We start from the raw sequence: 15,318 nt of genomic DNA on the forward strand, positions 1-15,318 counted from the left end.
AGCAGGCGGTTTCTGGACTATTGTTGTCAATGCTGAGCAAGCCAGCACTTCCCCTGTCTCAGAACAGAGTTAGCAACAGTATATAGCATGGCTGGTCTTTGTTAGGACTTTTCTCTGCGTAAGAGAACTTAGGTTCGTTACTGGGTGCTCCCTGAGGCTTGTATATGGCTAAAATGCTCCTGAGTGCTGATTCTTTTAGTACCTTTTGCATGCCCTGATAGAGACATCCACATTTGACAGCTGGCCCCAATCGTGCCCTTACTCACGCAAGTAAATCCCACCGATGCAATGCTCGGACTCACCTGAGTAAGGGCTATGTAGGACAGGCCTATTGTGCCTATATATTCATGATGGTCAATGTACAATGCATGCACACGTACAAACCAGGTGGAAGAGGCGTTTTTTTGTGCCCCTAAAGATTCCCATGTTGGAGAGATTTTCTTGCTTTTGGTGCTGTCCTCCCCAGAAGAAGGGAGGACAACCCAACACTGAAGAGAGGGGAAAACTCTTAGCTACAATCCTATTAAAGCTGCCATGGTGCTGCTCTTTCTTCTAGAACTTAATTAACAGCGTGTTGTCATCCCAGGTTGTTTATAGAACCAGCCCTGTCATTTAATGCAGATGCTATTCTGCTAATAATAATGCTTTGTACTTGTATATCTAAGAAATCCATGAGCAAGGGTGGAGGCAGATGGGGGGGAAAGGGCCCAGGCATGTAAGTGCAGAGTTATCCAGCTACATTCTTACAGTCATGCCCATCACCATTGTTTCTGGTACCCCTATAATATCTTCCCCTCGGCCCCCACCCCCAGGGGGAACAATGGATCATTTTGTTTCCTCATGCTCAGCACTGTGTCTTACCCAACCCAAGTGGGAACCCTGTGCTGGTCCCAGCCCCTCGTGTCAGCTCACCGTGATGATAAATGAGTTGTTACAAGCTTCCTGTTTATCTCTGCGCTGCAGCACCAGCAGGGAGTGAGTGCTCAATGGAGGACATCCCTCACCCCTGCCAGTCTCACCCGCTTCCTCCTTGAGGAACCACTTCCCTGGGAACCCAGTGCACCAGCCTTACACAGGGTGGGTGCAGCGGCACATCCCACGGTACTGCTGGGCAACAGGACTGGGGCTTGAAGATGCAGGTTCTGAAACTGCAAGGTGCTGAGCCCCCTCAACCATCCTGGGCTTCGATGGGCATGGAGGATGCTCAGCACCTCACAGGATCAGACCCCTAAATGCTCAAATCAGTGTCAGTTCACTGAGCCTTAGTGGTAGCACCTTACAGGAGAGGTAAAGCAGGTGTCTACCCCGCCCCTATACCTGGGAGGTGGCTTTCACTGAAACCCCTGCGGCGCTCTCTCATCCACCAAGACAAAGCACATCTCCAGTGCGGCCCTGTGTCCTAGGTCTCACCACTGAAGTGGCAATGTTCCGCTTTTCACCCTAGCATACAGAAAGCTTTGGAGGCCAGCAGGTAAAGGGTTAACTCTGGAGCTTACTAATTCCACCTCAGCATCTCTCTTGGGAGGGGAAGTGCTTCATTGCTCCCCAGCTGCAAATGCTCTTGTAGTCGTGGCCTGGCAGAGCAAACTCATTGGTCCAGGAGTATCCCAAGCTGCCTCATTAGAGCACAGCCATGGCAAGCCCAGGAGCACACAGCAGAGTGCAGAGCTACTTGTGACAGTGTCTGCTGCTTGCTGTGTGCATCCAACACCAGCACATGCCCTGCTGTGCTTCATGGCTTACACTCACGTCAGCGAACAGCATAGGAGGCGCTGACTCCCTAGAAATAGACTCGGAGCTGGACCTTCCGGACTTGATATTTAGAGCACTGTCCCCTGGAAAGTGGGGGAGGTTCCAGTGATCACATGCTGCATGGCTCTGGGCTGAATTAGGTAGAAGGCTCCAGTTTAGCATCCTCAGAGCCCTCCAGTGTATGACATGGAGGAGACTGGATGGTAGCAGCCCCCAAGGAAGGACTTGAGGAAATCATAATGCATTTAGCTGGCCCAGCAGTGTGGCATGCTGCATGGCCATGTGCAACAGCCCCAGCTGGCATCTCCCCAGTCCTGTGAAGGCAACACATTGAACCTCTGAAGAAGGGGTGTCCCGCACTGCACGAGAGCGGCCCCTTCGGCTGATTAATGAGTGACACTGATGGGCCCCAAATCTTCAACTCACTCTTGGTCAGAGGACGGGTCTAAGCAGGGGATAATTGGGTGCAATTGTTGGGATTCCAGCAACAATGCAAAAGGTCTCACCTTCCCTCTTTGGTCTCAGGAGAGACTAGAAAATATGTTTCTAGACATTTCCAGGCCTGCTTTAGGGTCACCGTATCTTAACGTTCAACTTAGCAGAGAGGCACTCCTGGGAGCATCTCATTAACTCCCCCTCTCATGCCAGTTTGACTCAGACCCAAAAGGGAAATCCCTTCTCTCCTCTTAGCTGCAACTCACCAAGAGAAAGCACCTTATGATTCTCTTCCCAGATGGGCAGAGCCCAGCACTCCTTCCCCAACACATGTCCTTGGCTCCTGGCTGGTGCGGGCCGATTTGGATCCCAACTTCTGGTGGATAGCCAGATAGCGGATAGTGGATAGCATTTTAGTTATTAGTATCTGTATTACAGCAGCACCTAGATTCCCCAGCTGTGATCAGGGCTCAGTGCAGCAGGCTCTGGATTCACAGTCCCTGCCTGAGAGCTTCCAGTCTGGACAGACACAGAGTGAGAGGCAAAACCGAGCTCTTGGGACTTGCCCCAGGTCACACACCAGGGCAATGGCAGGGCTTGGATTAGCACCCAGGACTCCCAGGGCAGTGCCCGAGCCACAGGACTACGGTGGCTTCAGTCTGGCCATTCCAGAGTGGAACAGGTCACCAAGTTCTGATGTAGATCAGAGCCTTCCCAGAACTGGATCTGGAATTTACTGCAGTCCCATTTCTACTGGGATTCTTTCACTTTGGGAAAAAACGAGGACTCGTGATACAGACTAACACAATTACCCCTCTGAAACCTTCACTTTGGGATTACCCTGCTGCCTGGGGCTAATTGACTGATCTAATCCTCCTGGCAAGAGAGCATGCCCTGCAAACTGGATCCCTGCAGAGAGCGCAAGTCGCAAATCCACATTCCCATGGAACTGCTGGGAGAAAGAGCTCCCGTTGCCTGCCAAGCAGCAGGGCCTTGCTGTGCAGATGCAGTTGCAGAAGTGCCTAAAGCCAGGCCTCGCCCTTGCGATCTGCATTTCCTTGGGCGCCAGAGGAGCCAGCCTCATTGGGATTGGGAAAGAGCGGTATTCATATGGTAATTCTTCTGCGAAGAGAGAACAAGGAGAAGCCTCTTCTGCTCAGCAGCTGGGGCTGGGCTCCCACTAAGGAGGAGCCAGCTGGCTGCCCCAACCACCAGGGACAAAAATACAGGCCTTGCCTTTTGTTCTATTTTTCCCGCCCGCTAGCTGGCATTGTCCCTATTCCACCCACTCCGGCCTGCCCCACCCTCCGACAGCCCCTGCTGGCCTGATTCAGAGCCCAGCAGGCCAGGGGTCAAAGGGAAACAGCCCAGAGCAGGAAACAGCTTGGCCCATTGGCAGGGGGGAAGGAGGCATTTGAATGGAGTCCCATTGCCCAAGGCAGAGCGGGGGCAGCTCCCCTGTTTAAGGCGAGGTCTGACACAGCACCAGTTAGCGGCTGCCTTCAGTCCTGAAGGGGCATCAAAGGCCACTGTGAGATTGGCTGGCCACTGCCTACAGTTTGTGATGGGAAAGCAAAGTCCCACACTGCACTAAGAAAACAGGATCACAATACAGTTCCCAGCACTAGTGGTTAGGACAAGAGGCACCCTGAGATGAGGGTCTCCAGGCTCAGACAAGGCTGGCAGAAAACGGAGGATGGTGACGTCATCTGAAGATGCTCCAGGGTCAGTGGCTAACAATGGGAGGGCTCCGGGAGGGGAAGCCTACAGTGAGTGTCGCTGACCAGTGGGGAAATGTGGAGGGGATAAACAGAGGGGGAAATTATGCCAACGAAACTCAGCAGAAAGCCACATTAGGGGGCATAAAACTTGAGCTGTCAGTGCCCCTGTCTCACACACACTGTGGGCAAGTCTGTTGTCCAGTCTGGTTTCAAATGTTTGTACTTTCCACCTCTTGTGGACTGTCCAATAGGGGCTGCCTGTTACTATTTTTAATCTATGAATCAGGAGAATCAGCTACAGACATTCCCTATTGCCCAGCCATCCCTGAGAAAGTGACAGAGGCAATTCCCCTGCTCCCCACAATCATCCTGGGGAAAGAACGTTACTGGGGGAAATGGAAAAAATTAACCTTTTCCAGCTGAGCCAGGAGAAAGCCCACAGCAAATGGTGCCTCCATCTAACTCACAATCCTCCCCAAACACTGAAGAACATGGTTTTTTGTCTTCCATTCAGTGACTCCTCCTGTCAGAAAACAAACCAAAAGCCTCCATGAAAGTGAAGATACAGAGATGCTGCCACTAAAGCAGCAGCTCAGGAAGATTTTGATTCTTCTTTCTCTCTGCTCCAAAGGCCCCTTCAACCAGCAGGCATGTAAATCTGTGCTTCAGGGGTTTAGCGTCTGTTGCCGAACAATCCTGCAGTGCTCTCCGGACCCTCGCGAAAGCCAAGAGATTGTCAATAAGCAACATGTGCACCAAAGGTCCTGGCTGGGACCTTAGCTCCCGTTCCTAAGATCTGACTACTTGGCCCTCGAAAGAACAAACACACCTGGGGGCAACACAGATGAGGATGGAGATTTCAACATCATTTATGATCTTAACAGAGTTTAAAAATTCAGAGCAGGAGAAAGGAGCGTGAGCCCCGAGCAGGAGTTCCCAGTATGCAACAGTTTAACCACTTCACAAGAAATCCCCCGGCCACCTCCCTTCCTGCTGTCAATCAAATAACAGCCCGGCGGCAATGACAGCAATTGCTTATTACGTGAAAAATGTGTATTAGGAAAGGAGTGAATATATTTTTAGCAAGAGGAGCGAGGGCCATATGACCAGCCAGCTCTGCACTGACCATAGTTTGGACACCACTGTTCTAAGGTAACAGAGGCCATGGAATTCTATGACCCAGCGAGAGCTACAGTGAGGCTGCATCTCTTTCTGTAAACAGGATGGGGATTACAGGTAGTGATTTCAGTGGGAGATCTATTATTGCTGTGTAGGATGCTGAAGTAACAGCAAACCCCTGGGAAAGCAAATTCCTATGCTGCAGTTCCAGAGAACCCTGGAATTCTGAGAAAGGAGGGCCCTGCTCAAGACACTCTCACTTCTCAGGGCGCACGGAAGGCCATTTCAAGGGCATGGTGAGGATGGACTTCCATTTCCCTCTCTTGAGCACAACTGAGACTTTCCAATAGAAACCAGGGCACATGCTTCTGACAGCAACAGCTACGGCCTAATTATAGCTGACTGCAAGTTAGAAGACCATATCCCCTGCTCAGTGTGTGTGGGTATGTGATAATGATCCTTTGCATTTCTCGAACAATTGTCACCTGAGCATCTTAAAGTGCTTTATATACGTCACACAGAGGCGGTAACCGGACTTAAGGTTGAAACCAACTTCCTGGTACAAACCTGATTATCAAGCCCTCCCAGCAATTACTCAACTTCCCTAAAAGAATCCAATTCCCTTGAAATTTCACATGCCACATTTCAACCCAGGCTAGAATTTTTGGAGGGATTGTTATCTGGACTCCATTTGAAATGCACTGGCAACATTAACTCAGCAAGATTTCCTCTTGTGAATTAATTAAGCCTCTCTACACTCCTGATAGGAAAGTATTAACCCTCTTTCAGGGATAAATAAACCGAATTGCAGAGCAGTTAAGTGACTTGCCCGAGGCCACAAAACGGCACTGGCAGAGTCAGGAATAAAACCCAGTCCTGGCTCTCACTCGTTCGTTTGAACTACACATCAAGACAACACTGTAGTCTAGGACATTGTGATAACCAGAATGAGGCTTGGATGGATTGTGTGGGGATCAGAACCTGCAATGCATGCCTAACCTCCAACCCCCCCATCACGGACAGGGTTCCTATGTTAGGTATTGCATATAGGGCACCACGCTACGTTAATAAGAAAACCATGGTATTTAAAATTAAAATAATTTACAATGTAAAATCTCTTTTGTGTTCTGTTCAAGTGGAAAGAAGAAAACATTTAGAGTCCCTCCCTTGCAAAGGAGTTCAAAAAAGTTAGGAACAGCTGATTGCTGAGTGCAGAAGTGAGACATTATTGATTACTCAACCAATCACAATACAGTTGGACCTTGGTTCATTTGTATACAGCTATCCTATTGGTTAGAATACTGGCAGACTTTAAAAGTCATATTTAATCACTATGATATCACAGCTCTTGAGTACTGCACTCTGATGTCCTCTCCAGGAGATGGACTTTATTCCACCAGCAGACAAGGAGACTTTCTGCTGTATTAACAGAAGGAGACATTCACCTTAACTAAAAAGTGTTACATGGGTTGTACTAGTTACTTTATGATAGTGTTAAGCATCATTATTATAGTGCTGTAAACACACAGGATGCATTACAAAACAATGTCAGACACAAGCCGCACCCTGAGGAGCTTACAAGCTCAGCAAGACAAGACTAGGCACAGAGCAATGGGTCAGGTAAGGGACAGTGTGGTGATAGGATCAGTGAAGAGAACTAGGCAGGAAGGATACCTGGAAAACACGGGGTCTCATCCTGTGCTGAACCTTTTGGAGACTCAGCACAGAAGGCAGAGATTGGCGGGAGAGGGGTCAGAGGTAACTCCACCGCACCTTTGTGCGGCCCAGATTCACGGCTCGTGGGGCCCCAGGCATAAATTAGAGCAGTTTATGAGACTGCTCTCCTCCCATTGGCTGCCTATGGGTTTGCCTACACAGCAGTGGCTGGCCCGTGCCAGCTGACTCAGGCTCGTGGGGCTTGGGCTGTGGGGCTGTTTCACTGCTGTGTAGACTTCCGGGCTCGGACTAGAGTCCAGGCTCTAGGACCCCGAAATGTGGGAGGGTTCCAGAGCCTACACAGCAATGACACAACCCCTTAGAACCCAAGCCTGAGTCGGCGGGCACAGGCCAGCCACAGGCGTCTAAATGCAGTGTAGACACAGCCTAAGAGCTGTGTGCCAGCGCAGAATCTCCACAGTGCCCTGTGCTACGGATATGCCCTCTCCTGCTCCCAACAGGTCCCTGGCCCTGCCCTTGGCATGCCCCCTACACTGGGGACTGTGAGGGAAGCAGTGCGGGACTGATTGCTGCCCCAATTCCAATAAGAGTATAGACACTTTGGCACAGAAGGAGTGGGAAACTGTTCTGAGTGCAAGATGAACTCATGACATAATAATAATACATGTATAGCACTTTTCATCAGTAAATTTCAAAGCACTTTACAAAAGACATATCGTCATCCCCCTTTTATAGTTGAGGAAACTGAGGCACAGAGAGGGGACGTGACTTGCCTAAGGTCATACAGCAGGTCAGTGGCAGAGCTAGGAACCGAACCTAGGTCTCCTGAACTCCAGTCTAATACTCTATGCGCTAGGGCACATTGCTCCAATAGAAGGCATGAAGCTGAGAGTGGGGAACATATATACCCACATCTCTTATTCGATGCTCTTCACAGCAGGGTCAGGACTAGGTCATAGCTGGCCCTGTGCAATTACTCTCATGAATTTACAGTTTAACCTTGGATGGGGGGGGGGATTTTAAAGCAGCACAGTGCTAGATTTTGGAAGGGGTTGAACAGAAGTGCTTAAAAGAGCCAGATCTGGTCCCCTAAAAACACAAGACCCACATGGTCGCATACCCACTAAAAGCAGCTCCTGTATGGGCTTGTACAAGCAAACCTTGCATCACAAGATCTATGCTCATGCATCTGAGAGCAGAATCCAACCCAGAATCTAGATTTTAATCTGTAAGGCTTCCTAACAGGAGAAACCCACCCCCCTGGGATGGTAGGTTACTTCAGCAACTCTGTTATATAGTCAGTTTTAAAATGCTGGAGCAATGGTACCCTACACCCCTGGTCCTACAGATGGCCTGCTTTATCTGATCCACATGGCATCTAGGCCAGTGCAACGGTGGGGAATTTACATGAAAGAGTAGTCCACATTAAGCCAGTGGGTTTGAACCAGAACACACCTGGACCTGAACTCAGAAACTGGTTTCCATTCTCAGTTCTCTGCATTAATAACATAAATGCATCCTGCATGCTGTGGTGATGGTCATTACAGAAAAACCTGGAAACAATCTCACTCCGCCAGTAACAATGGTACAATTACATACTCAGCTGCTTGCTCAGCCCCCAGCCCCTGCCTGTTATGGAAAAGAAAGCATCCTTCATAAAGGGTAAAGACTGTCTCAGTGGATGCTCATGGCACTAGATAGATCAGGCCAGATTCATCCCAGATGCTACTTTGCTGGCTGAAGTGGAGCTACCCAAGGAATGAATCTGGCCTCTTTTAAAAGGAGAGTCTAAACTTTCCTGGAACAAAGCTGGTTTCCCAACAAGGATGCTGGCTTCAAGCAGCACAAGGCATACTGTAGCTGAGGGAGCAGGGCCACCCTAAGAATCTGGTGCTCAGTCTGTTTGGATTTAAAAGCGCCAGGCAACAATGAGTTGCTTGGGGATACCAGGCCTGGAAGAACAGAGTGCATTTCCTGTAAACAAGCCCTTTCATTGTAAGAGTCATTGCTGGATCTGTACCTGCCGAAGGACCCCACGCCCAAGCACTTGTCTGTCTGAGAAGTCCCAGGAAAAGCATTTACTTAGTAGGACTACGGTTTTCCCATAATGCCATATAAACACACGTTTCCCAACCTTCAATGATCCTGCTGCAATGCAAGCAGCTGCCCCAAGTGATCATTTAAGAACCGGGAGCTCCCAGTCAGTTGCAAAGAAAACGTCTTGCCCTCCCCCAACCCCCTCACTATATCTCCCTGCAGCCCTGAAAGTTTTCATCATGAAAAGGCTTCTAAAGGGTAACACAGCAGCAGGAACACTGACTGAAAGCGACACTTGAGAACACGGCGTAAAGAAAAGTACTCATTTGAGTTTCAAGCGAACACAAACCGACTTGGACTCCCCCCCCCCACCCCCAGGGCTTATAGGAAAACACGCTCTGCACTCTTTCAAAAGAGATTGCTAGATAAAGGCAAGAGGAGAGTTACAGTTAAGTCCCCGTCTCAAGGAGAGCAAAACAAGCTCCTTCCAAAGCAAGGGCAAGAAACCACCAGAGAGAAAGAAACTAAAGCACCCGGCTCAGTTGGCCAAATATTTACAAAGAGATAGCTGTAAAGCACAAAGCTCTTTTCTTCTTTCTCGGGCGGAATCTGGTCGGAGCATGGAAACAAAATTCCCCCATCCCTGTCTCTCTCTGGTTACAATGACTCAGCCTGGAGGCTGAAAGCTTTTAGCAGGGCTAGAGCTGCTGAAACCTGCCCATCTCCAGAAGGGGGACAGAAGCTTGAAGGCGTCCTGCTCTGCTGAGCCTTGCACGTTACCATTGAAAGCAGCCCACGATCACAATTTAGGATTGCTGCCTTCCCCCCCATCCCTACCCTGGCATGCAGGTCCCCAGCCCTGCGAGGGAAGCTGTGGCCGGAGAGAAGGCGAGTCCCCGTGCAGCACACGGCGAGGCAGAGGGAAGGGGGATTATTGGAAAGAACAAAGGGAGAATGAGAAGACTCACCCCAGCAGTTGAAACACTCTAGGCTCCTGGCGATGTTAGCAGAGAAGGCCCGCCCCCTTCAGGGTCACATGGTTCAGAATACTAGTCAATGATCAAAGGGGCTTTGTCACTCTGTGAATTATGAGCACCCAACAGTGCGGGGGGTGGGGGTGCAGATGGATAATTACTGCCCAGGGTGCAGAGAGTGGAGTGGAACCGGGGGGGGGGGGAGGCAGTTCAAAAGAGCCAATTAAAAATAAAAACTCTGTGACACAGTAATTCAGAGGAAAGTCTCTGCTCTAAAAAGGAGAGGAGGTGAAGCTGACTCAGCTTATGGGGATTTCGAAAACTCAGGGCACTGTCACACAGGGACGATCTGGAAAACAGGGAGCATTCATCCCACAGTGCTGGCAGGATCTCAAAGCACAGCACATGTGTGAATGAACTGGGCTTCACAACTCCCCTGCCACTCAGCTAAGCATTATCATCCCCATTTCACTGGTGGGGGGCGGGATCCCATGTCACACCATGGTTAAGGGATTTGGCCAAAGTCATGCAGGAAATCAGTAGCAGAATGGTGACCAGCCTCCAGATCTCCTGATGCCCAGCCCCGTGTTTTAGCCACAGGACCATCACCTTGCGGCCAATACAGCAGGTTAGTTGGCCGCTCCTCTGCTGTAAGTGATGATAGTTGTGCTGAACAGCACTTTGCATTTGTGCCTTTCGCTGGGAGATGAATGAGGGGACCTCACTGATCTTCTCTAACCCCCGATGTATCTTCCTCCCAGCCCAGCCAGCTCTTCCTCCTGCTGCCTGATCCTGCCCTCAGTGGCACTGGAACATTTTTAATAGTAGGGGTGTTAAAATCCAGCCCCCTTACCCCTGTCTGCACCCTCCACCCCCCTGCCCAAGCTAAGGCTGGGAGCAGGGCTGTGTCTCCAGGAAGAGGGGACCCAGACAGGGATAAGGGGGCCGAGGCTGTGGCCACAGCTGAGGAGGGGCATGGGGCCAGGAGCAGAGCCCCTGGCAGGGGCTGGCAGCCGGGACGCCACATGTGAGGCCAGGAGCAGAGCCCGGCCGTGGGGTCGGGCCCTGGGAGCAGGGAGTGGAGCCCTGGGAGCAGGCGGTGGAGCCCTGGGAGCAGGGGATGGGGCTGGATGCGGGGCCCAATGGCCGGGGAGTGGGGCCAGCACCTGTGGCCCCAGAAGCAGAACCCCAGGCGCGGGGCTGGGAGTGGGGCCGGGGCATAGGCCCCGGGCACAGGGCCAGCAGCTGGGGAGTGGGGCTGGTGGCCGGGATCCTAGCAGAGGGCCAGGGCATGGAGTCCTGGGCAAGAGCTGGGATAGGGCTCCCGGGTGTAGAGCCAGCGGCTGGGGAGCGGGGCATGGGGCTGACCCCCAGGACCTCAGCTGGGGAGTGGAGCCCTGGGTGCAGGACCGGAGGCCTCAGGTAAAACCTGGGGGTGGTGCAGCACCCCCTGCACTCCTATTTCCCATGCCTATGCCTGCCCTCTAGTAATAGCTTGTCCTACATCCCGACCCACTGCCACAGAGGGGGTTCTGATGTCTCCAGTTCAACACTGGGACTTCACCGAGGGGCCAGTCCTACCTCTTCTTCCACGAACACGAGGGCCACATAGGCACAGAGCTGCTGGGGTTTTGTTGCACAGGGAGGGGGCAATTATCTGAGGAGTGTTGCACCCTCTGTGCACAGAGGATTTCAATCCTATCGGGGCTCCCTGCACATGTTCAGACAACGGAGTTAGAGGGAGCAGGGCTGCTGGTCCCTCGGCTACATGGAGCCCCACCCAGATCAACAGGTGCAGCAGCAACTGGGGCTACTGCAGCCTGAGGAGTACTTCTCCCCTCGCCTGTGTGGAATCCCTTGTGCCAAGTCTAGCCCCTTGTGTTTGGAGCAGGAGGGAGGCTTTTGCTGGGAGTAATCAAGCCAGAGGAATTGGTGGGCTAGAACAGGCCCAGCCCTTAAACCAACCCAGCTAAGAAACAACAAGTAGCAAGGATAGCCAGGACAATCTATTAAACAAGGTGAATGAGCAGAAGTTAGTTTTATGAACCACTTTTGTTGGGAGATAAATACACAAGACAAGGAACTTCAGTGGATTTGGGCTAGTAAAGCCATAAATGCACTGGGCCCAACTCTCCACCACCTTACCATTTACCTTGGCTTTTCCACCTCTGGAAGGTGGCGTAAAGGGATACCTGTCTGCTTTCCCTGGGTGCCAATGATGACACAAGGTGCAGGGCAGTGGTGAATCAAGCCCATCATTAATCAGGACCTAAGTTCCCTCTAAGCTGCACGGTTGTGCAGCAGCCTATTAAGCGCCGCTCAGGGCTGCAGCAGGGAGAGATGCCTGATAAAGAGTCCGCAGTCCCAGATAAAGAGGCGACTCTCTCTGCAGGCCCCAGCCCAGCCCCGGACCTGCCAGGAGAGGCATTTCTTCCCGCCAGACCCAGCCCAGCCTTGGACCTGCCACGGCTGGGGGAGAGGGGCCCCTTCCCCTCCCCAACCCAGCCCTGGGTCGGCCATGGCCATGGGAGAGGCGCCCCTCCCCTGGCCTCAGCCCAGCCCCGATGGGGAGAGACGCCCAGCCCAAGGGGAGTCCTCTCTCCCCACTGTAGCCCTGGGGCAACCTGCACCCCAAACCCCTCATCCTTGGCCCCACCCCATAGCCCACACCCCCAGCTGCAGTCCTCACCCCCCCACACACACACCCCAACCCTCCGCACCAGCTCTGAGCCGCCTCCCCACACTCTGAACCCCTCGGCCCCACCCTGCCACATTAATTTTGTTATGTGCACCAACATGGAGGTGATGCACATAACAAAAATCATTCCGCACATGCTGGGAAAAATTAGAGGGAACACTGGGGACTGGAGTCCCATTGTGGGAGAGTACCTGGAAACACCTGGAGAATGACTACCTGGGAATAGAGGACCCTGTCATCTTTTTTCAAGTGTCTAATCACTACTGTACTGGTGCTACATGAATAATTTGGGACATGGGAAGGCAGACACTCCCTATCCACCCTCTCCTAAAGGCTTTAGTCTCTGGCTCTGACACAAATCACATACCATAAGCCCATGAAAGCTTATGCTCAAATACATTTGTTAGTCTCTAAGGTGCCACAAGTCCTCCTGTTCTTTTTGCGGATACAGACTAACACAGCTGTCACTCTGAAACGTACCATAACACAGAGACCCATGCTGCAATCTACGAATAAGCCTACACAGTTGCTTCACCTAAGACTACTCCCTTTCTTGTGCTTTTGTATGAACTCCTCCTTGCCCAAATGGTGCATTGGCACAGGATCAGGGAGCTCGGTGGGTTGCCAGCCTGGGTAAGTCAGATGGATGGTAACACATGCCTTTGGGTCAGGCTTTCACTGCTACCCGTTTTTCATTTGCAAGCTGAATGTACCTCGCCCTCTGATAGCACATCTGCTCCCAAACTAACCCCACGGGCAAACGCTCGACGCAGCATGAGCACTTTGTCCAGGTCAGGACATATCAATGGGTTTGCACACAGGCAGCCTCTCTGGGGTACTGGCCACAGTCGGTCTTCTCCATCTTTTGGCTGGCCTTTGCTTCTAATTGGGGTAAGAAATCTCTCTCTCCCACGTGGGGAAGAACACACTGAGGCATGGGGAAGGCGGGGGAAGGCTGGCCTTTGAACCACCCCACTCATTCACACAGGAACAAACTCAAAGACAGATAAGGAGAAAAAATAAAGATTCCTCCAACCCCTTTTTGGGAGCAGGTTCTCACAGCTAAAGCTGTTGGGGCAGGGATGGGAGAAATCCTTCTGGTGTCATCTCTTCCTAGCCCTAATGAGGGGCCAGGCAAGTTATATAAGTCACTAGTACTCCATAGAGATGTACTGGGGAGGAGTTCGCCCTGCCCTAACCCATCCCTGCTACCTTAAACAGCCAGCAGGACAACTCAAGCCCATCCAGTACCGGGAGGAAGGGAGTTTGCTTCCTGACCATTCCTCTTCTTCCTACTATCCGACTGACAGAGCAAAGCACCTTACCAGGGAGAGATTTGGGAGACCAGGCTCCTGCCGCAGTGGCCTTTATACAGACATTTAAACTGTCCACAAGCAAAATTGCAAGAGAGAAATATGCTTCTCAGTGGAATATGTGTCACAGCAGTTTTGCAATTGGCAAGGGTGATCTGTGGTTGGCGTCTGACTTGTCAGTCCGACACAGGACTGTGTGAGCTGGACAGTCTTGGACAATGCCAGCACACTGGATTGGAAAGTCAGGATCATCAGAAAAATCAATGGTCGCCCCTGGTCTGCAGCATGTGTTTTACAGATGGGGCTCTATGGCCGAGGGGGATGTTCTCAAGAGCCAGCCCCTCCGAGCTGGGGAGGACGTTACACAGAGGCAGGTTATCATACCTGCAATACACTTCACTGAGCCTGGGAGGTAGCGGGCGGCAGCTTTGCTCCACTGCAGGCCGTGGAATGAGTGACCGTTATTTGTGCATGGGATAGTGTAGCCCAGAACTTCCCAGGTTGCCTCCAAAGTGATCACATAAAATACAACCACAGAGAAGAGACGCTTATTGCAGCAGCCTCAAGTGAAACATCCACAGCGTGATGTGGGGAAGCGATCCTGCCAACAGAGAGTCCCAGGTTCCTCTCCTCTTCCCAGCATGCCCCAGCTCAGGGACAAGAACCAAACTGAGGAACTGGTCATGTCTCTGCCACGCAAGACCTCGGTCTCAAAGAGATGCAGACTGAGTGTAAAAAGAAGAGGAGGACTTGTGGCACCTTAGAGACTAATCAATTTATTTGAGCATGAGCTTTCGTGAGCTACAGCTTCTTTTTGCGAATACAGACTAACACGGCTGTTACTCTGAAGACTGAGTGTAAGCATCTGCACTCTCCTCCTCCTTAAAATAGTCACTCTCAAGCTGACCTATTCTTTAATCCACCCAGGTCCTTGGGTGGTTTTGTCCTTCCAGAGAGCTTGGACCTAAAAACAAACAACAGGGCACAGGGGAAGTGCTAGGGCAGCTGCAGTAGATAGCAGGCAAACAAACCAGCATCATCAGCTTCCCACCTATTGAAGAGAACCTCCTCCCAGCAACTCAAGTTAAAGCAGGTCCAGTCCCCCCTGCTCCCCGAGCTCTGCTGTCAGGGCCCTTAAAACAGAGCCAGGGAACATACAAGAGGGTTGTTAAATCCACCATCATCTCCATCCTTTGTGCCCTTCAGATGTTCTGATTGTAGTTTGCAGTGTGAGTGGGCAGAGCTTTGTAATAGGAGGAGAAAGGTTAAGCAATTTGGGGACCAATTCTGCAAGGTCCTGAGTGACTGGAGGACACTCAGTGCCTCCAGGACTTGCTGAGCACTTCGCATAATCCACCCCATATGTGTCAAAGGAGAAGTGAACAGGGAGATGGAAGGAGAGGACGCTGAGACCGTCAAAGCCAGCTAAGGGATCTGGAAACCCAATTCCCATGAGACATTAATGGGAGGGGGCTTTGAAGAGAGCCTTAAACCCTAGCCTTTGGCAGAGAACCATCCATTTAAAGCTACATACGCTCCCTGCTCCCCTGGCCCCTGCTGCAGACTGCTCAGCAGCCCTGTAAGGAAATCGG

The 15,318-nt window shown here is 51.5% G+C and overlaps 1 protein-coding gene across 5 annotated transcripts in view; it reads right to left on the reverse strand.

The window, feature by feature from the left end:
- SEPTIN9 (septin 9) overlaps positions 1-15,318 on the reverse strand; it is a 255,996-nt gene that overhangs the window by 60,448 nt on the left and 180,230 nt on the right. The window contains exon 1 of one of the 5 annotated variants that reach the window (XM_074971967.1): positions 9,710-9,831. The exons of the other annotated variants lie outside the window; for them this stretch is intronic. The gene's annotated coding sequence lies outside the window, so the exon portion shown is untranslated. Of the gene's footprint in view, positions 1-9,709; positions 9,832-15,318 lie in introns of those variants that run through there. 5 annotated transcript variants of the gene reach the window in all.

This window comes from Natator depressus, chromosome 14 (assembly GCF_965152275.1).
Source record: "Natator depressus isolate rNatDep1 chromosome 14, rNatDep2.hap1, whole genome shotgun sequence".
NCBI classification, from domain to species: domain Eukaryota; kingdom Metazoa; phylum Chordata; order Testudines; family Cheloniidae; genus Natator; species Natator depressus.